General features: G+C 45.9%; 2 pseudogenes; both read left to right on the forward strand.

Annotated features, from left to right (window-relative positions):
• Positions 1–249: 249 nt before the first annotated feature.
• Positions 250–12,191, forward strand: LOC136542137 (uncharacterized; annotated as a pseudogene).
• Positions 12,192–12,340: 149 nt separating this feature from the next.
• LOC136542135 (acyl-[acyl-carrier-protein] desaturase 4, chloroplastic-like) overlaps positions 12,341–22,594 on the forward strand; it is a 50,611-nt pseudogene continuing 40,357 nt past the window's right edge.

A 22,594-nucleotide genomic window follows, 5' to 3' on the forward strand; every position in this document is an offset into this window, starting at 1 on the left:
CATGTGAATTATCTCGCAAATTGTTTCACTTCACACACAGAACCCACTCATGAAACCTCAATGGTCACCTATCTGGGCGCGCAGACTATACTGTTCGCATAAAAAAAAACGTAGCAACAAACTTTTACGTATTCCTTCCTCATGCAGCCCCTGTCGCGGTTTCTACTAGTCACATACATGCGCGTCGGTCTAGCTGTACTCTGTGCCCACTCCCACCCGGTCCCAGAGCCACAGTCCCACAGACCCTGGGCCTCCTTGCCCAGCGGCATGACACAGGCACGCGGCTAAAAGGGCAGGCGCGCCAGGACTGAGTGAGAGTCGCTGCTGTGCGCTGGCGAATCCAATCCTGGACGACCCGGGAAGAGATTAGGTAAGGTAGAGAGACTGGCTAGAGATAGAGAGGCCAAGGCCAGGATGAGAGTGGCGGTGGTGGGCGCCGGCGTGAGCGGGCTGGCGGCGGCGCACGAGCTGGCGAGGAGCGGCAGCGCGAGGGTGACCGTGTACGAGAAGGAAGACTACCTCGGTGGGCACGCCAGGACCGTGGCCGTCGAGGACGCCGACGCCGCCGGCACCGTGCAGCTCGACCTCGGCTTCATGGTCTTTAACCGGGTACGTCTGCATGCCCTTGCCCGGCATCGTGATGGTCTGCATGCCCGGCAGCAATTCATCCATCTAAACCTGCCATCCTAGTGGCTAGTGCTAGTTAACGTGCGTTGTTTCTTCTCGTGTGCGCTGCGGCGTATCCACGGGCATTCTGTGCCATTCGGCATGAACAGCTCTCCCTCCTACCTTTTAGGCGCGCGCTTCAACAACTGATCTTTTGTTTTCGATTTAGCCGAGCGATTTCCCTTCTTTTTTCCTTCCCGTGTTCCATATTTATTCTTCCTGTTCATGGTTGGCAGAACTAGCAGATAAATATGTGGATTGGTTTAGGTTATTCACTTGAAGGTTAATTATCGTTCCATGATTAGTTGCTCGATAATAAGATGCAAATAAACCATCAAGCTAGCAATCCATAATGATATAACTATGGTTATGTTTGGCACAAGCCAACAATTTCATTCCATGAAGCTCCTTAAATCGTGCTGAATGGAGTGTTGATAAAGCTAAAGACAGTAACTTTCGATTCCATGCAGCATGTTTTAAGAAAATCTATACGCAGAGCTGGTTTGCCAAATGAGTCTTCAAAACAGACAGTGAAGTTGAACTCTGCTAGACGAGGAGCCCTGTATACATGGGACTGGGAAAGGGTGCGTGCCATATCGAGGCGACGTGGAGGCAGCAGTGACCTTACAGCCTCACGTGGTCACCAGCAAAACGCGAGAGCCAAATGCCATATACTAGTATCTTCCTGGCTTGGGTCCCTTTTTCTAGACATCTATATCCCACATGTAGTACTATATATATTTTCTCTCGAAAGACCATGTACCATATTATATTCTACGACTTGTCACGTTGCTTGATTGCGACGGTGTCCGGTAGCTATGACTACTATTAGCACTAGAAGATTAGCGTGGTTATTAGGAATGCTGTCGGCCGCACTTAGTATCTCGCGAGGACCAGTCCACATCTCTGTGTACCCCTATTCCTGTCCATACATTTATTTAGAAAATCTATACTGCCGTACTCCATCCGCTTCAAAACATAGAGGATATTAAGATTAATAAATTCAAAGTTCACAAATTTTAACTAATAATTGGTTAAATTGTATACATATGTAGTATTTAAGAGTTTATTTTAGTATATAAGAGTTACATCAGTGGTTTCACGTTCCACACATTTTTTTTTCAATGCGACTTTGATTTTGTGATCATCGATAATGTCTTCTATGAACAACTAATGGTTAAAGTATACTTCTAAAAACTTACTCAAATCATAATACACCTCATAAAATGGTTCTAAAAACTTACTCAAATCATAATACACCTCATAAAATGGAATTGAGTGAGTAGTAAACAATCTACTCTATACAAATATACGGCCTAGTTTGACTTGGTGAGGCCATCAAGATCATACCTTGGTGGTTTTATACGGCATCGATCATGGCTATAAAATTTACACAATATAGAAGTACTTTTAAATGTGAATCTCGAAATACTAAATATATATGCAATAGTATATATATTATTAAGTTCATGCTTCATAAAATGTATATTAATGAGTTAACATTCATGACTTTTAAGAAAGACGAAGGAAATTATATACAATATTGGTCCCAACACAATGTCTTTGTAAAGGACATGCTTCGCAATGGCATGATGTCAATCGCAAACAAAGATAAAAGTATTGGCTTAAAACAATCTATATGAACTTATGTTTTTTGTTCTATAGTATTGGGTCTATTTCTCATCCTTATACAAGTCCAACCTTCACCTTTATTAGTGACCCACCAGATTTGGACTAGTCAAATTACCACACACACTTCATTCATTAGACCATCTTGATTCTCACCTTGAACATGCTTTTTCCACCTTGCACATGTTAGTGCTAGTTTAAACATCTCCTTAATTACTGGTAGATGTACTTTCCCATATCAAGTAACAACCACAATGCAAACGGTTGGTATTCCAAACGAGATTGATAACACCACATGCACCATTACTCTTGTATCATCGGCATCAACCTCAGTCAAATTCAGGGTTCAGGGTTTGAGAGGGTGCCAAACTAGAGGAAAAGCGAATGAAGTAGGCTAACCTGATGACTAGGTGGGTAGTGGACAAGATGACAAAAGTGACAGGGGTGGCATTGACCGTGGGTGACTAAGAACCAATGGTGGTCATGTTCTGAGGCAGAGATTATCAAATTGATGGTTTGATACTATTGGGTTAGCTAGCTTGACATCGGCATGATCTAGCGTCTGCAACCAAGGAAGGAGAGCAACGGGAATGAGTCAAGGCACACATGGTGGATCAAAGGGGAGGAAATAAAAACTCGTTTTAGATTTGCATCATACTAGTTCGTCATTTAAAAAAATATCAAAGGGAGTACGTCAAACAATGCACTGAAACTTCCTATAATTTCACGCATTCCACACGTTTTCCAACCCGATTTGATTTCACAGCCATTGATGATGTCTACTAAGAGTAACTAATAGTCAAAGTATAATTCTAGAGACTTACTCAATTCCAAATACAGCTCAACAAAAGTAATTGAGGGGGTAGCAAATAATCTACTCTATATAGTCCTCCATTTCAAAACACATATATTGCCTAGTTTGATTTGTTGTGGTCATCAAGATCATATCTTGACATTTTTATCCTGCATCGGTCATGGCTATAAAATTTACACAATATGTACTTTTAAATGTGAATCTAGTAATACTAAACGCATGTGCAATAGTCTCTACACTATTAAGCTATGGTTCATCAATGTGTCCCCTTAGCATATTCAATGTGTCACCTTCACTAGCAATATCAAAACTATGTTCACGATGGATATAGAGCTAATGGCTAGCTATCTAAAAATTAGTTCTAGTGCATTCAAATATGAAATCTAATAGGTGGTTATTTTTTTTAGCCAAGTGTTCAACTAGTAGTTAGCCAGCTAGCTAGACAACCATAGCTAATTTGAGCTAATTTTTGGTCTAGCTAGTAACTAGCTATGTGTATCCAAATATACTTATAGTAGTGTCAGTTCTATATTGTCAAGTCTACAAAAAAAAATTATATATTTGCAGACAAAGATAAAAAAGGAAATTGACTTAAAACAATCTATATGGACTTGTAGTTTTTGTTCTATAATAGTGTTAGGTCTTTTCTGGTTCCTTATACAAGTCCAACTCTAACCTCTAATAATACCATGTTCGCTTATGTTGAAATTTAGCTTATGCTGAAATATTATGAGAGAAAAATACTGTTCTATGGCTAAAAAATAGCTCAAACGAACAGAACGACCCCACAACATTTGCACCACATACACCTCATCTCCATCAGACCATCTTGATTTTCACGTTGCACATGTTTTTTTTTTAATTCCACCTTGCACAGGTTAGTGATGGCTTAAGCATCTCCGTCCTAGTAGATTTTTTTTTCGTCTCATGTCACAATCGCAACGCCATCGGTCGGAGTCACAGCCGTCACTTCCGTCAACACAGTGGGTGACCAAGCTACCAAGGTGCTGAAAAATCTTTGTCCAAAAAAATAAAACAAAAAAAACTCATCCAGATTAAAAATATTAAGGGCATAGTAAAATTAAAAGTTGTAGAAAAATAATTTCCAATTACATGAAGTAGCCACTGAGGTACTGTGCATAAGACCTGAATTACTCCGAGTGACTGTACTTACACTGCAGATATAAATAAGGCCTCGTTTAAATTCACACGGTGAAGTTTTGGGTATCACGTTAGGGTCGGAGGGTGTTCGAATACTAATAAAAAACAAATTACAGAATTCATCGGTGAACCGCGAGATGAATTTATTAAACCTAATTAATTTATCAGTAGCACATGTATTACTATAGCACCATATTGTTAAATCATTGCCTAATTAGGCTTAAAAGATTTGTCTCGTAAAATAGTTGTAATCTGTACACTTAGTTATTTTTTTAGTCTATATTTAATACTCTACGTATGTGTCTAAATATTCGATAAAACCATGCGTAAACTTTTGAGGGAGGAGCTAAATGAGGCCTAAGCTGAATTTAGAGAAATTCTGCGGATTAGCATCCGACAAAAGGTCTCGAAAGGTTCATTGCAAGTACAGCAAACACTATTGCTGGAGAATGACGATAAAGATCTGCAAGGCTCTCCCTCGTGGACAGCGGTTCTAGTAGAGAGAGGTAGAAATCTGAGTCGTGAATATTGTAGGATTTGCCAGAGTCAATATAAACCTCTGCGAGAAAATCGCATAGGCACAGATGCAAGCACTGGATACATCTGATCACCGTGATGACCTCGGCCTTGGTCCTCCGTGGCGTGGAAGCAGCGCCGGAGCAAGGACAACCAGGACGGGACAACATCGCCGGACGCGCGCCGGAGCGAGGGCGACCCCACTCCGAGGAGATGAAGAGGGACGCTAGTAAGCTGCTCGGCAACAAAGCAAAGTAGAGGAGGCGCACCGGAGCCCGACGAGGAGGAGAGCCGGCGGCGGTGCGAGGTGGACAGACAGATCCGGGGCGGCGGAGAACGGATCGCGACCGGGGTGAGAACAAGCCAGGCCACAACCGCCGCAAAGGAACAATCCGGCGTCGAAGGCAGAGCAACGGCCGCTCCCGCGGTGGGCCAAGCCACACGAGCAACCAAGTAGGAGTACACGACAAGCTGGGAATTGACCCGGCGCCGCTGGTGGATCCACCCCACGCCCATGCCCGTGCGGATCATTTGCGTCTTCGTCGGCGCCCCATGCCCGTGCACCTCAGGCGTTCGTCTTAATGCCTGTGAGGCACACCGCACGCGTACTCCTACTCTCTCTGTCTCTGGGCGGCGATGCTCAAGTGCAGCGTGGTGGACCGCCAGGTCGTCCATGAAGAAGTACCCAATGGACAAGTAGGAGCCGGCGAAGTGCTCCCCATGCAGCTCAAGGTGGACTGCCGTGCGCTCGACCTCGTAGACGTTGCCACTGCCAAGGAGGTCGAGAAGACAGGCTTGACGAACGGCACCAAGGTCTGGACCATCCTCAACAAGCTCAGCAACCACGGTTAGTGTCAGCTTCAGCCTCGAGGTTATGCCTGTCCACCAGCAGTTGCAGTTCAGTTTGTCGCTTGAGGCTTTGCTCTCCTGGTCCGTATTTATGCCATAGTGACCGGTACTATTCTCAATTCTTTAATTTCCGCAAAACAAGTTGTCTGTTGGCAAACTATCTGAAAAATAGACTACATTTAAGTTTCGACTCTGCAAAACTACACTTGTTTGGTCAGTGGACATATTTGACAGGAACTGACAGGTCACACTTGCATATGACTAGTGCACATTAGTAGTTATTTGTATATGGGTAATCTTGGGCTGTATTATGTGCGAGCGAGCAAAACTGCACACATCTACTGGCAAAGCAAAAAAGATGATTGCATGTTTGAAGTATGTATCTACCTCGCAGAACAATTTGACTTGCATGAACTAACATAGGTGGCCTGCATGTCAGTGGCATTGTATGGCAATGCACGTCGTGATGTGCGGTGAACACATTAGTCAGAATGTCAGATAGCCTCTGTTTATAATTCACACAGCCCTAACCAACCTCACATCAGAGTGTGTCCTGCCCACATGGCAAACACAACATTGTTCGGTGCTAAAATGTTAGAACACCTCATTATGATCCATAGAAAAGTGACAGGGTAGAGCTCCTTGATCAACTTGGCAAGATGTGCAGATAAGTGGAATGATAACTTAAGTGTATAGTTTTCTATTAGTTTTACCAGTAAGTGAGAAATTTGTGGATTCGCCATGATTTTCAATTTTGGCCAGTGGTGCACCAATTACGACAAATTGCTGCACCATTTGAATTTACTTGTTGCAAATATTGTTTCATTCGTATACCATAGAACTTGTGACATATCAATGCACTAAATGTCAGGTTACATACCCAAACATGCTGGAATGGTTTGAAGGGCTCGGGGTGGAGATGGAGATATCCGACATGTCTTTCTCAGTGAGCACACAAGTGGGGACCAGCGCCAGGAGATGCGAGTGGGGCAGCCGCAATGGCATCTCAGGCCTCTTGGCACAGAAAAGCAATGCACTCAGCCCTAGTTTCTGGCGCATGATTCGTGAGATACTCAAGTTCAAGAACGATGCTCTCAAGTGATAATACATCTCGATCTCATTCTGAATAACTAGCATTAACTTTGGTGTCACTGCATCGTTTACTTACAACTAATATATAATAACCCAGAACTGATGCTTGTTTTTGCAGGTACTTGGAGGACCATGAAAACAACCCTGATATGGACCGGAATGAGACTCTCGGGCAATTCATTCAGTCTCATGGATATTCTCAGTTCTTCCAAGAGGCTTACCTTGTACTCCTCTGTTCTTTATTTGTCTATATGTTATAAGTTTGCAGCAAATTAAAGTGGCATATTTGCTTTGCTGCAGATCCCGATCTGTGCGTGTATATGGTCATGTCCATCGCAAGGAGTGATGGGATTCTCTGCTTTCTTTGTGCTCTCATTCTGCCGTAACCATCATCTTCTTCAGGTGAACAAGCTTGTTAATTAGTCTGACTAATTTTCTGCTATGGATGCTAATTTTTTCTCTTGCATTTTAACTGTGCATTCAGTTGTTCAGGTCGCCCCCAGTGGCTCACCGTGAAGGGTCGTTCGCACTCCTATGTGCACAAGGTGCTGTCCTGTAGTCCCTTTTCTCTCTTCACCCCCCTTAGAAGAATAAATTGAAAAAAAAAGATGATTGATCAATTCAAGTACTGCACACCAGCAGGTAAGGGAGGAGTTGGAAAGTATGGGCTGCCAAATTAAAACCAGCTGCGAAATCAAATCTGTTTCAAGTTCTGAGGGAGGTACTGCTAATGCAAGCTCTATCCAGAATTTCTTCTGATTATCATCTGGTAACTAATCGAGAACAAGTGATCGGTATTGTTTTGTTTGCCTCAGGTTTCAGGGTTACAGTGTTTGATGGTTCAGAGGAGACGTATGACAGAATCATATTTGGTGTCCACGCACCTGATGCTCTAAAGATTCTAGGAGCTCAAGCAACACAGGAAGAATTGAGAATACTAGGAGCTTTTCAGTATGTCTACAGGTAATGCATGCTATGCGCCTACAGATCTAGGTTTGTTTGGTTGGATCTGATCTCCATTTGCACCTTCACTGCAGTGATATATACCTCCATTCCGATAAAAGCTTGATGCCACGGAGTTTGTCTGCTTGGAGTTCCTGGAACTTCCTGGGCACGACAAGCAAGGGGGTTTGTGTAACCTACTGGCTAAATCTGCTTCAGGTAGTTACCTTGCCTTAACATGGGTAACAGCAACTAGCAATGTATTGTTGCTTAATATATGTATGTATATAGCACTATATACTTTGATTAATAGATCCTTATTGGAATATTTTCTAGAACATAGAATCTACAGGCAGGCCTTTTCTGGTGACGCTGAATCCTCCTCATGTCCCAGACCATGTCTTGCTTAAATGGTACACTAGCCACCCTGTTCCATCTGTGGCTGCTGCAAAGGCTTCTCTTGAGTTTCATCACATTCAAGGAAACAGAGGAATTTGGTTCTGCGGGGCATACCAAGGTAAGTTACTCCATCAATTAACCTTTAGTGATACATACATGGCTTGCATCAAGGACATTCAAAATGGTGCAAGACATACATTGCTTGCATCAATTAAGCTAACGTGTCTGTTTTATTTCAAAATGCTGTGGGCTGTCTGCATTCTAAATGCAGAGGTTGGAAGTGATCTCAAGAGAGTTGTATCAATTGATGTAATTGTTTTGAAATCAATAAAAGCTTCCTTTATAAAAAAAATCAAGGACACTCTGACTTTGCGACTTTCGCTGAAAGACAAAGAAAATGGATCTTTGCTGTTGGAGAACTACAAAAGTCCAGTGTCCTACAGCAAATGAACTATTCATCTTTGCTGCAGTACACTAGATTGTGTCCTTGCAGAAAATAAGCATGCTTTTGTAGCATCCAACAATAAAGATCATTTTTAGTGCTCTCATCAAAAGGCACTAAGTAGGAGTGTTCTCTAGCAAAATTTGCCAACTATTTGTAAGCATATCAGCAATTACAACACTGTGATTAGTTCTGAAATTTATTTATCTTCTGATTGGATAACAGGTTATGGCTTCCATGAAGATGGACTCAAGGTACTGTACTACAATCTGCGACACACAACCTGGCTACCAATGTTTGGATGGGATTTTTATGTACAAGTACAAAGTATGTTGGATATATACAATTTCCAATATGACATAGGAATTGATACATGCCTGCAGGCTGGGAAAGCTGCAGCTCAAGATTTGCTTGGTAAGGAGAGTGGCCTTTTGGTGAACCCAAAACAGATGATCCCATCGTGGTCTGAGGCTGGGGCGCGTCTTCTGGTAGCAAGATTTCTTGGTCAATATGTATCCGTCGGCAACTTGGTGTGAGTTGTTCAACCAATTGACCAATATATCACAAAAATGTCTAATTGTGACTCCTCTGACTTGATTAATTCTGTCTAGCTTGCTTGAAGAAGGAGGCACTATGTTCAGTTTTGGTGAACTGGGCAAACAATGCCATGTGAAATCTGTCCTGCGAGTACATGACCCCATGTTTTACTGGAAGGTTCTCTTTAGTCTTCTCACGATTCTCGCCCACTACTTTTGCTGGCTCTGATCTCTCACGTCACTTGAAATACATTCTTCAGGTTGCAATTGAAGCAGACCTTGGCTTGGCAGACTCCTACATTAACGGTTATTTCTCATTTGTAGACACGAGAGAAGGTCTTCTAAATCTTTTCCTGGTAAGATCTTACAATCTACATAGTCAAGTCAAACAATTGGCACATGTTTTTTTAGGGATCAAATTGGTACACGTGCATAGAGACAGTCCTAATTACTTGTACATATATGGTGTTGTTTCCTGTTTAATTTTGGATTACATCCATGCTACAGATTCTCATTGCAAACAGGGACGCAAACAAGAGTAGTAGCAGTGCTGCCAGTAAAAGGTTAGTCCCCTCCGAATTTCTCCATTTTTAAAATTTAAATTAAGCAGTATATATGAACTCTAATACTAAATTCTACAATCAACTGCTAAGTATTTCCTTCAAAAAAACTGCTAAGTAATCATGTACACATGTAATTTGTATGGTCTTCAGGGGTTGGTGGACACCCCTGCTATTGACAGCTGGGGTTGCCTCCGCTAAATACTTCCTGCGTCACATATCAAGGAAAAATTCTGTCACACAAACACGTCAAAACATCTCTCAACACTATGATCTGGTCAGTAATGCTAGCACTTCTCATTCTGCTTTAGGCTCCCCTCTATGTTTACAATACCTATGAAATATTTTCCTCATTCATAATGCCTCCAAAAATTAGCACAAAGTCATTTGCTTTTCTCTGGGTTGACTGACAATTTTGTTTCTCCTTTTGCATTCATTATTTTTCTTCTTATGTTCATGCAGAGTAATGAATTCTTCTCACTTTTCCTGGATCCATCAATGACTTACTCTTGCGCCAGCTTCAAGGTTTGTGTTGTGATCAACTAGCTAGTGTCACTCGTGTGTTCGAGAGAAAGAAAAACTAGTGCCACTCGTCTCTAACTTGGTCTTCCAGCCTGTAAACAAAGTACTCTAGTACCATCAAGTACTGATTCTTGATATGTGCATGCCTTATATGGTAGACGAAGGATGAAAGCTTAGAGGCAGCCCAGCTACGGAAAGTTTGCCTCCTAATCCACAAGGTACAACATACCGAAACTATCAATTTAGTTAATATTGGTCTGATAATAAATAATTTCATATATATTCACTCATGCCTGATCTGTTGGATCACCAGTACTACATGCTGAGAGTATCAGTTTAGTTAATACTGATCTGATAGTAAATACTTGCATATATATATTCATGCATACATGTGTATTATGATTAGATGGATCACCAATGTGCTTCATACCAAATCGATCGTAGGCTAAAGTGGAGCGAGATCACCACGTTCTTGAGATTGGTTGTGGCTGGGGCAGCTTAGCAATCCAATTGGTGAAGCAAACTGGTTGCAAATACACTGGGATCACATTATCAGTGGAGCAACTGAAATATGCACAGAGAAAAGTGAAAGAAGCTGGCTTAGAGGTTAGTGTGAATACCCCTTTTGTTCTGCTAATGATTATCTTAGTTGAGTTTTTTTTTCTTTTAAAAAATGCTGACATTGGTTATGCATGGCAGGACCACATAAGCTTCATGTTGTGTGATTACCGTCAAATACCAACACGCCGCAAATACGACAGGATCATCTCTTGGTTAGTACTTAGTACTACTAGCTGTATCTGTATATATAGCTTTAATTGATTTCTTGCAGTGTGAAGACTGCTATAGTGCTATAAGTAACATAGCAGCTTGATTTAGTTTCCTGATATATATGACTGAAATATATAACAAGGGAGCTGATGCATGCATGAAAATGTGTTGATGGTTCAGCGAGATGATCGAAGGTGTTGGGCATGAATACATGGATGATTTCTTCGGCTGCTGCGAGTCCCTTTTGGCTCAAGATGGCATATTTGTCCTGCAGGTATCTATACACATAATGAACTTTCTGTATGCATCGCCATAGAGTCAACTGCATGATTTGTGATCGACTAACTTGCACGGATGTAGTTCATCTCAATCCCAGAAGAACGGTACGAGGAATACAGGCGCAGCTCGGACTTCATCAAAGAATACATCTTCCCCGGGGGTTGCCTTCCTTCGTTGGCCCGGATCACATCTGCCATGTCTGCAGCATCAAGGCTCTGGTACACGACATCGCTAATCATCTATATATCGACCCCTTCTGATCAACTATAGTATATGATGATCCAATATGTTGGAGTGCAGCATCGAGCACCTTGAGAACATTGGGTACCATTACTACCCAACGCTGATACAGTGGAGGGACAACTTCATGGCCAATAAGGAGTAAGTACATAACATAACTCGCTACCAGTGCAGGCTGATGCTGGCATAATAGTTAATATATATCATGCTGAAGGAGAACACAGTGTGTTATTCATTCTAGCACAGTATATATGATTATTGAGTGTTGATATTAACGAGATTATATATGTTGCTCCAATTCCTCTGCAGTGCAATTTTGGCCCTGGGCTTCGATGAGAAATTCATCCGTATATGGGAATACTACTTCATATATTGCGCGGCTGGTTTCAAGTCACGGACACTTGGGAATTACCAGGTACGTACGAGTACAACTACGTCTGTTCATGGATTTATACCAACAGTAAACATGAATACAGATGGATATCATATTTGCAGATTGTGTTTTCTCGCCCTGGCAACGACAAACTGGGCGACAACGGCGATCCGTACGCAAGCTTTCCGGCAGCTAATCAAGCTAGCTAGCTAACGCGTCTACTTATACATGCCATGCGCGATATTTTTTTGGAGGGATGCTTGTGTGATTCATCATCAGCACTACATCAGCCATCATTGTTCATTCCGTTAATTTAATTCCAGTCACATGCATGTATCATGTATGCATGTTTGAACTCAATGCAATAATGCAAAGCTTTATATGAATTTATGAATTGATATATATGTGGTGGTAGCTGGATCAGTCGGAGCCTACACTTCAAACTTGAGCCCTTGTATTTGTGATCGAATTGAACACGCAGTACTATATTCTGGGTGTCACTAACTGATTGTACTTGCAATGGCGGATCAGTCCATTGCTTCGATCCATTTTGCCGTTCCATCACTTTCAGTTCGCCCAACGTAACTCCAAAATGACTAATCTAGGCACATGGCGGGCTGGGACGCAGGAGACTCGAGCATTCACTTTCACTGGAGATATCTGTGTATTGTGTGCAGCGCTGTACGTACTGATGGAGCCCAAGAACGTAACGTGCGTTGCATATGTAGTGTTAACGGCGCAGTAATTCATTGAGCCAGTAATTTATTGAGTGCAGCACGTACAAGTAGTGCAACGGCGTGCACATGCAATTCATTGAGCCAGCACTAGTAGTACTACTCATCTGTTAGGACTTAGGACGCGGGGGGCACGTGTACACCTCTCGGTATTCAGGTTCAGCACCTCCACCTCGTATACATATCTCTGTATCCATCAGCTAGCAGCAGCAGCAGCAAAGAGCGAGCTAGACAGACATGCCGGGGCTCACGACGATGCTGGCACTGCCATCATGGGCATCATCACCCGTGCCGCCGGTGAAGCTTTGCTTCAGCACCACCACCAGCAGCAAGAGGACGGCGAGCGCGATGCCGCTGGTCAACAAGAAGCGCTCTGCTTCGTCGGCGCACCTCCTCGGCCGCGGCCGTGCCCTAATGGCAGCGACGGTAACGGCACCACCCGCCATTTGTGATGATGACCAGCGAAAGGAGGAGATGCTGCGGCGCCTATTTGAGGACGGGTGGGTGGAGGAGCAGATGCTGTCGCTGCTCACCCCCGTGGACGAGGCTGATAGATAACGTCGATCACCGTAACATAGATCTAGCTGGTACAATTTTATGTACGGGATAAAATTTTCTAGAACATGATCTACAGAAAGAGAGGAAGGGACGTAAGATGTCACCGACCATCCGCGGGCTTGGAGGAAGAGCTTGACATAGCCATGACGAAAGTGATGCGGTCTGGGTCGACGGTGTCGCAGTGACGGTGTTGAGGTCAGTTGCAGTGCAGTGGTGGCACAGAGGCGGCGGTGAAGATGGCAGTGGAGCTTCCCGTCGCTGGCTGCGCCCCTCACTAGATCGGATTGTGTTTGTCGGTGGGTGTGGCGGCTCACGGTGAACCTCGTCTCGACAGCCGCCGGCCCCATCTTTCTTTATAGCGCAGTGCGACAGGATTCACCAACCATGTAGAGTTGGCGCTCCGATCAGGGCGCGAGGTCAAGACCCAACTCGACCGTTGGGCCGAGCTAGAGAGATCAATACTAACAATCTCCCACTTGATCTCATCTTATTACTTAAACTTAACTTACTTTATCTTTTTCTCATTCCATCACAGATCAGTGCATAGAGCGTGTCTCATCGTCACGGTCAGTGCCATTAGATTAACAGCTATAATGCACCTCTCTGTTTTGAAACAGATTCTCAACTAGGCCCTTATTGTCCAGGAATCATAGGCTTTTCCTTAAACCCATGCCGGCTAAGTGTTCTCTGAACACGTTGGGTGGTAAGCCTTTTGTAAGCGGATCCGCGAGCATCTTTTCTGTACTTATGTGCTCAAGACTAATTATATGATCCCGGACTTTGTCTTTCACAACATAATACTTTATGTCAATGTGTTTGACAGCACCACTTGACTTATTGTTGTGAGCATAACATATTGCTAGATTATTATCGCAGTATAACTTGAGTGGCTTATGTATATCGTCTACCACTTTCAACCCGGGCATGAACTTCTTCAGCCAATTCACCTGCCCTGTGGCCTCATAACACGCTACAAACTCAGCATAATTATAAACGATGTAGTGACGGTTTGTTTGGATCTTTTCCACGATATAGCTCCTCCTGCGAGAGTAAATATATATCCTGACATAGACTTTCTATCATCTCCCGCATAATCTGAATCTAAATATCCCTCTATATGTAGGGAATCAGATCTTTTGTACGTTAGCATGAGGTCTTTTGTGCCTTGCAAGTAACGCAAAACTTTCTTTACCAGTCTCCAGTGTTCTATTTCTGGATTACTCTGATATCTGCCAAGTAACACGACAACAAACGCTAAATCAGGGCGTGTACACACTTGAACATACTGTAAACTTCCGACAGCTGAAGCATATGGAACCGCTTTCATTTGATCGATCTCATATTGGTTCCTGGGACATTGGAATTCCCCAAATCTATCGTCCTTGACTATGAGAGCATGTGAAGGCTTACAATTTTGCATACTGTATTTTTTAGAACCTTTTCTAAGTATGCCTTTTAGGATAATCCTAAAACCCCCTTCCTTCTATCTCGGTGAATCTCTATTCCTAGAACGAACGAAGCTCCACCGAGATCCTTCATATCAAAATTTGAGGACAAGAACTTCTTCGTTTCTAGTAGTAGATTAACATCACTACTAGCGAGTAAGATGTTATCCACATACAAGATTAGAAAAATGTATTTTTCATTCTTGAACTTTGCATAAACGCAATTGTCCTCTATATTTTCTTAAAACCCAAACTTTCTTATTATACTATCAAACTTTAAATACCACTGTCTTGATGCTTGTTTTAATCCATAATTGGATTTTTTTCAGGCGGCATCCCATACGTTTTTTTCTTCCATAACAAAACCTTTTGGTTGTGCCATGTAAACATTTTCCTCCAAATCCCCGTATAGGAACGCCTCTTTACATCAATCTGATGTAATTCTAAATCGTAATGTGCTACAAGCGCCATTATAATTCTAACAGAATCCTTACATGAGACTGGAGAAAATATCTCATTATAATCTATGTCTTCTCTTTGCATGAAGCCTTTCGCCATGAGTAGCGCTTTAAATCTTTCTACATTCCCTTTGAAGTCATATTTAGTTTTGTAGACCCATTTACAGCCTACTGTTTTGACTTCTTTAGAAATTGTTTCTAAGTCCCAAACACCGTTGGTATTCATTGATCTTATTTTATCTTGCATGGCTTCAAGCCACTTTGATGAGTGAGCACTTCTCATGGCTTCTTCAAATGAGGTGGGATCACCCTCTGTTTAAGATTCTTCACATTCATAGACTTCGTAGTCATCAGGAATGGCTGGTTTCCTGACTCTTTGATACCTTCTAGGGGCCTCGTTAGTTGACACTTGTTCTATATGAGGTTGTTGTTGCTCTTCCTCATGTGTGACAACATGTTCTACAGGATCCTGAAGGATAGGTTCCTTATGTTCATTCATTATCATCACGGGAGAACAAACAATAGGTGTTGTTACTACAGTGTCTTGAACTGTTGGTGCAACAACATGTAGCATGAAGAATGGCTCCTAAACCATCGGAGTAGGCACATGTACTCGCTTCTCCTCTAGGTTAATTTCTCACACTACCATGCTCTCCCTGACCATATCATCCTCCAAGAACACAGCGTGTCTCGTTTCTACAAACTTCGTATGTCTGTCAGGATAATAGAAGCGATAACCTTTTAACTTTTCTAGATAGCCAATGAAATGGCAACTGACTATCTTGGAGTCTAGCTTCCCTATGTTTGGGTTAAAGACTTTAACCTCAGCTGGATAGCCCCACATACATAAATAGTTAAGTGAGGGTTTCTTTCCTGTCCACAACTCATATGGTGTTTTAGGCACTAACTTGCTTGGCACTCGATTAAGAATATGAATGGCGGTTTTTAACGTCTCCATCTATAAACTTATCGATAGAGGAGAGTAACTTATCATACTTCTCACCATATCCATTAAGGTACGGTTGTGTCTTTCAGCTACTCCATTCTGCTAAGACTCGCCCGGTGTAGAGTATTGGGCAACTATGTCATTTTCCTATAAGAACCTTGCAAAAGGTCTAGGAACTTGGCCATATGGGGTGTGTCGATCGTAGTACTCCCCCCACGGTCGAATCTTACTATTTTAATCTTTAAATTGTGTTGATTTTCTACTTCAGCTTTAAATATCTTAAATTTATGGGTTAATTGGAGAAACGCCATTATAATTTTTTATGTTCGGAGAAACATCATTACTATTTGTCTATTTTAAAGCATGCCATTACAATTCTTCGTTTTCCACAAAAATGTCACTGAATACGTTTGGATACAGCCTGAGCCCAGCTATAGGCGTATATGAAGACGTATACTTCATCTCCCCTGTCACTAACACGCGGGCCCCACATGTCATCTTCTTCCTCCTCTTCTCCTCTCTCTCTCTGGCTCTCTCTATCCCAATGCGGCCACGGCGGGTGCTGCCGGCGACAGTGGCTGTGGGCTTACGGGTGAGCCGACGAGCCGCTGTCGTGACCCCGTGCGCCGTGGGCGAGTAGCCGGTGACGGGAGCGCCACAGCCGAGCAGCAGGACATGGCCGGTGCAGAGCTCGCCTCCTAGGTGACGCACCGAGGACACGGTCGGCGCGGAGCTCACGACCTGACCGACGTGCTGCTGCTCGCCCATGGCGTGCTGCTACTGCTGCTTGGCCGCGTGCTGCTGCCGGCGTGTGCTGCCGTGCTCGTGCGCCTCCGCTCAGGCCCGTGCTGCCGCACTCGGAGCTCTGTTCACTTGCGCCGATGCGCGAGCACGCACAGCCTCGCTCTAGAGCTCACCACGCTAAAAGCTCTAGTTTGGTTTTGGTGAATTGGTGAAACCCTAAGTGCTAACCTAGTTTATTAAGTGATCATGAGATAGATAGCACACTCCAAGTCGTGAAGCAAATAAAGATCATAGCATGATGAAGATGATGCCATGGTAATGATCAAGTGCTTGGACTTAGAAAGAAGGAAGAGAAAAACAAAAAGCTCAAGGCAAAGGTATAATTTATAGGAGCTATTTTGTTTTAGTGATCAAGACACTTAGAGAGTGTGATCACATTTAGGTTTGATAGTCGTACTATTAAGAGGAGTGAAACTCGTATCGAAATGTGGTTATCAAAGTGCCACCAGATGCTATGCATTTAGGATCTAGTGGAGTGCTAACACCCTTGAAAATGTTTGTGAAAATATGCTAACACATGTGCACAAGGTGATACACTTGGTGGTTGGCACATTTGAGCAAGAGTGAAGAAGTTAGAGGTGAAAAGGAGTTAGTCTCAGGTGATCGGACGCTGGTCCTGGAGGAACCGACGCGTTCGGTCAGTTGTAACAGCAGAGATGCTGGCGTCGGTCAAACGACTGGATGCTGGGTCGCTCAGTGATTGGACGCTAGAGGCAGGGTCCGGTCCTATTGTTGGGCAGCGCATAGAGGCTAGGGTCTCTAACCGGATGATGGCAGGGTCCGGTCGTGCTTGACCGGACGCGTCCGGTGGGCAAAAGGCATTTCTAGAATCTTACTGGAAACGACCGGACGCTGGTGGCTCAATGTCCGGTCAGTTATAGCACAGTGTCTGATCAACTCAAGTTACCGTTGAAGTCGAGACACGTGGCTGTCGTCGGGTGATCGGACGCTGAGGTCCAGCGTCCGATCAACTTGACCAGAGCGTTCGGTCAACTTGACCGGAGTGTCCGGTCAGCCCGTGTTGTGCCCAGTGAAGGGGTACAACAGCTCTATTTTATGGGGGCTTCTATTTAAGCTCTATGGCCGGTTGAAGCTCATATCTTTGGCCATTTTCATTGACATAGCAACCTTGTGAGCTTAGCCAAAGCCCTCCCACTCATCTCCATCATTGATTCATCATCTTTGTGAGATTGGGAGTGAATCCAAGTGCACTGCTTGAGTGTTTGCATCTAGAGACACTTGGTGTTTGTGTTTCGCTATGGATTTCGCTTGTTACTCTTGGTGGTTGCCGCCACCTAGACGGCTTGGAGCAGCAAGGATCATCGAGCGGAGATTGGTGATTGTCTCCGGCTCTAATCGTGGTGATTGTGAGGGGTTCTTGACCTTTCCCTGGCGGAGAGCCAAAAGGTACTCTAGTGGATTGCTCGTGGCTTGTGTGATCCTCATCTTGTGTTGGTTGTGCGGCACCCTATTGAGGGTTTGGCGTGTAAAGCCAATTAGCGCGTGAACCTCCAAGTGAGTGAATCACCACAACGAGGACTAGCTTACCGGCAAGCAAGTGAACCTCGGTAAAAAATCATTGTGTTTATCATTGATTCCGAGGTGATTGGTCTTCATTGTTATTCATCCTTGTGACTGATTAGTTCCTTCATCTATACGGCGGTATAACCTTCTTGATCACTCTTATTACATTACCGCAAACTAGTTGTCAAGCTCATTAGTGTAGCTAGTTGTGGGAGCTTGTTTGCTTAGTTGGTGTGTGTCGGGGACCTAATACCGGGGTACCCCAGAAGGTGGAACCAATAACCACCGAACGTGAAAAACTTCTGGACGCATAAGGGCGCCGTTTCATCCCTTGTTCGGGTGACAGGAGTTTGGTTCTGCCTCGCCCGACACCTTTGGGAGATAACTCTACCTCGCCCGAGGGCTCAAGGTTAATCTCCGTCTCGCCCGACACCATTGAGATAGGCTCGGTCTCGCTCGAGGGCCAAGGGATAAACTCCGTCTCGCTCGACGCCTTGAAGGCGGGCTCGGTCTCGCCCGAGGGCTGAGGGATAGGTTCTGCCTCGCCCGACCCTAGAGGGGCGAGGCCGGTCTCACCTGAGAGATAGGAATTGGTCTCCGTTTTGCCCGGCGGCAAGGAATGAGTCTCGCCCTGCTCCATATCTAAAGATTGGATTCATCCTCCCTGACAACTTCTCCCCATTCCCTCAAGATGATAAGTATAGGGCAAGACAAGATGTTCGGGTCAACCGTGGCTCCAAGGACCATACCCTATGCCCTGGCAGGAAAAGTACTGCCAGGGGATGACAGGACAGGTGCTTTAGACCCTTCCAGGCACCGTAGAGCCCAAAAGGTTGTACAGGTGCGTGCTCCTCGCCCTATAGAGTTGTAGGCGCCGCCTTCAGCCCTAGGACACGCAACCCAATGAAGATATACGACAACCGCTACGCTCCAAAAAAGGACTTAATATCTCCACGCACGACGGACATTCCGTCACCATACTATGGACCCAGGGGAGCGGCACCCGCTTCCCGACACCTCAGGTCCGCCAAGTTAGAAGGCCTTGATCACGTCGTCGCTCCGAACCTCGACCCCTCGTCCCTCCGACAAAGACTCATAGGAACCAAAAGGCGTGCGGAGCAAGGCTGGGAGAGGCCAATAAGTCAAAACCATAGTACTACAGCCCACACCCTGTGAAGGGCAGCATTCTGTAATCAACCTAACATTCTACAGAGACATCAACAGTATTGTAGGCACATATCTTCCTTTGCACTCACCAGAATGAAGGAGGAGGATTGGGTAGACGTGAGCCACAAGACTAAGTAGAATATACATCCTAAACCCTCGCCCTTATAAAAGCCACCCCCTTCCTCTATAAAAGGAGATGCGCTTCCTCTATCAGAGGGACAGACTCTTAAGACCGAACAATACGACGCACTCATACACACAGTCAAGCGGCTATGAAGCTCTTGACCTCCTTTCAACCCTTCCATCAGAGACTTGGGACCAGTCCCTCTCTCGATCGTTTGTACCCCTTACTACAGACCGTTCACGGTGCTAATAACACGAGCAGCAGCAAACTAGACGTAGGGACATTCGGCCCAAACCAGTATAAATCTTGTGTCCTTTAGCGCACCATCCGAGCCTAACGCGCATTACTATAAATTTACTTACCGGTGCTCGTACGAAACACCGACAATTGGCGCGCCAGGTAGGGGGCTTACGCGTTCCAAATCAGGCCTCGGATGGCCACCCACACAATCACCTAGGCCCCGGGCGCACACGTGCATTTCGGTGACCTAGATTTCATCATCACACTAGGAGGAGAGCTGGCGCTGACTCACTCAGCCACCCCATCTCCCCCTTCCATCAACCTTAGTCGTCTTAGGCTTGAGGGCCCGCCGAGCAACTCCCGGGGAGTCCCATCATCAAAGGAGGCCTCTCACAATGCCACCCTGTGTCCGGAAGGGTTCGTACGGAGCGCCCCGATAGCGTTTCCGTTCGGTCTCAACAACGCTGCGGCGACCGCTGGCCGCCTTCTAGCGCTACGTATGGTTCAATCACCCACGGACATTGAGTTCATGGGGGCGATTGAGCGGGATACGGAGACCCTCTACGAGCTCCTCAATGAGGAGCCGAGATCGTTCTCTAGCTCAGATTCTAGTAGGGGGAGCCACCACCCTTCTCGGGAGTGCTTCATGACGCAGACCCCCGAAGGTCACGTCGAAAGCGCCTCTAGGGAAGAGGTCACCCCTACAAACAACCCTAACAGCAAATCCGGGGAAGAGATGACAGCCCCATCTCGCCTAAGGATGGAGCAGCTGAGGGCCCATCAGCAAGAGATTGATGAGGCTAGGCAAGGGCTCGTCCGGGAATACGCGGACATCAATCGTGAGATTGAACGCCGCAAAGACGGGGGGTGCGCGCGCGCCACGGCCCGCACCATACATCAAAGGATCCTCACCGACGATGGGGCCCTTCCTCACTTTGCCCGAGCCAGCCAGAACATCGCTGCAGCAACCGCCTTGCTGCATGGCCTTCCAGAGGCCACGACGTCCGAGGATCGACACGCTCGCCGGGAGATTCGCACGTTGCTCGAGCGTGCAGCGGCGCAGCAGGTGGAAAGTTCGTTGTCTCGATGACGCAAACCCAACACCAGCCAGCGCGTGCCCTCAGTGCGTCCCACCAAGGATGCATCCGTACACCAAACATCGCCAGCCGGCGGGCAGCCCTCTGTCGTCCTAGTACATCAACGCCTTGGCCATGGCCGCGACATACGCAGCATCATCGACGCTCGGAGACGTGCCCACGGCGACGATGGAGAAGCAGCTCGCCACGGCTATCATCCCCGATGTGGCGGGCGCTACGACAGCAATGAGGACCAAAGCCTGAGCCCCGGCCTACCAGGCCCTCAGGCCTTTGGCCGACACATCCTCAACGCTGCGTTCCCCCTAAGGTATCGACCGCCTACCAACATCCCTAAATATTCTGGCGAAACAAATCCCAGGCTTTGGCTCGAAGACTATCGGCTTGCATGTCAGGCCGATGGTGCGAGTGATGACAATTTCATTATTCGCAATCTCCCACTGTTCTTGGCTGATTCGGCATGAGCATGGCTGGAGCACCTACCGTCCAATGCTATTCAGAGTTGGGTGGATCTGACGGAGATCTTCGTGGGTAACTTCCAGGGCACGTACAAACGCCCTGGAAACCCATGGGACCTCAAAAACTGCCGCCAGAAGGCCGATGAAACCCTTCACGGGTACATTCGGCGCTTCTCTCGACAGTGCAACGAGCTCCCTAACATCGCCAACGCCGACGTGATAGGAGCCTTTCTATCCGGAACAACCTGTGAATCCCTGGTCCACAAGTTAGGACGCAGGGGCCCGCAAACTACCAAGGAACTCCTGGACATCGCCACCAGTCACGCCTCTGGAGAGGAGGCGGTCGAAGCCATCTTTGATCGCTCCGACGGAAAGATGAGGTGGGACAAGGACGCCGGCGAAGGCGCCTCCAACCGTCCCACCAAAAAGAAAAATAAGAAGCAACGGCGTGACAACCCGCTCGTGGCCGCTGCCGACCGCAAAGGTGGCTGGAAGCCTATGGAAGGCACTCCGAACCACTTCAAGAAAATGCTCGAGGGGCCATGCCCAAACCACGCCTTCCCGGCCAAGCATCTATACAAGGATTGCGGCCTCATGTGCAAATACTTGGCCGGGGGCCTCAACAAAGGGGAGCAGGAGAAGGAGCCTGTTCCCGCCACTAACGACACGGAAGAGAAGGACGACACCTTCCCAACGCCGACCGGTGCCCTCATGATCTTGGAGGATCAATGGCCTATGACTCTAGGCGCTGCCAGAAGGTTGCACGTCGTGAGGTCTATACCACCGGACCGGCCACGCTAGCCTTTCTCCAGTGGTTGGAATCCGCCATAACCTTCGATTGGATCGACCGTCCGGATGCCATCCCACACCCAGGAAGGTATCCGCTTGTCGTCGACCCGATCGTCGGTCCAAAGCGGCTCACCAAGGTACTGATGGATGGGGGCAGCGGCCTCAACATCATGTATGCCAAGATGCTCGACGAGATGGGCATCGACCGAACGCACCTCCATCCCATCCGAGCACCTTTCCATGGCATCGTGCCTGGAAGGCAAGCCGTGCCACTAGGACAGATCGACCTGCCCATCACTTTTGGGGATCGGTCCAATTACCAGACTGAGACCCTCACCTTCGATGTAGTGGGGTTCCCGGGGACTTTCCACGCCATCCTGGGGCGACTATGCTACGCAAAGTTCATGGCCGTATCCAATTACACATACCTGAAGCTGAAGATGCCGGGCCCCCGCGGGGTCA

This window comes from Miscanthus floridulus, chromosome 3 (assembly GCF_019320115.1).
Source record: "Miscanthus floridulus cultivar M001 chromosome 3, ASM1932011v1, whole genome shotgun sequence".
Classification (NCBI taxonomy): domain Eukaryota; kingdom Viridiplantae; phylum Streptophyta; class Magnoliopsida; order Poales; family Poaceae; genus Miscanthus; species Miscanthus floridulus.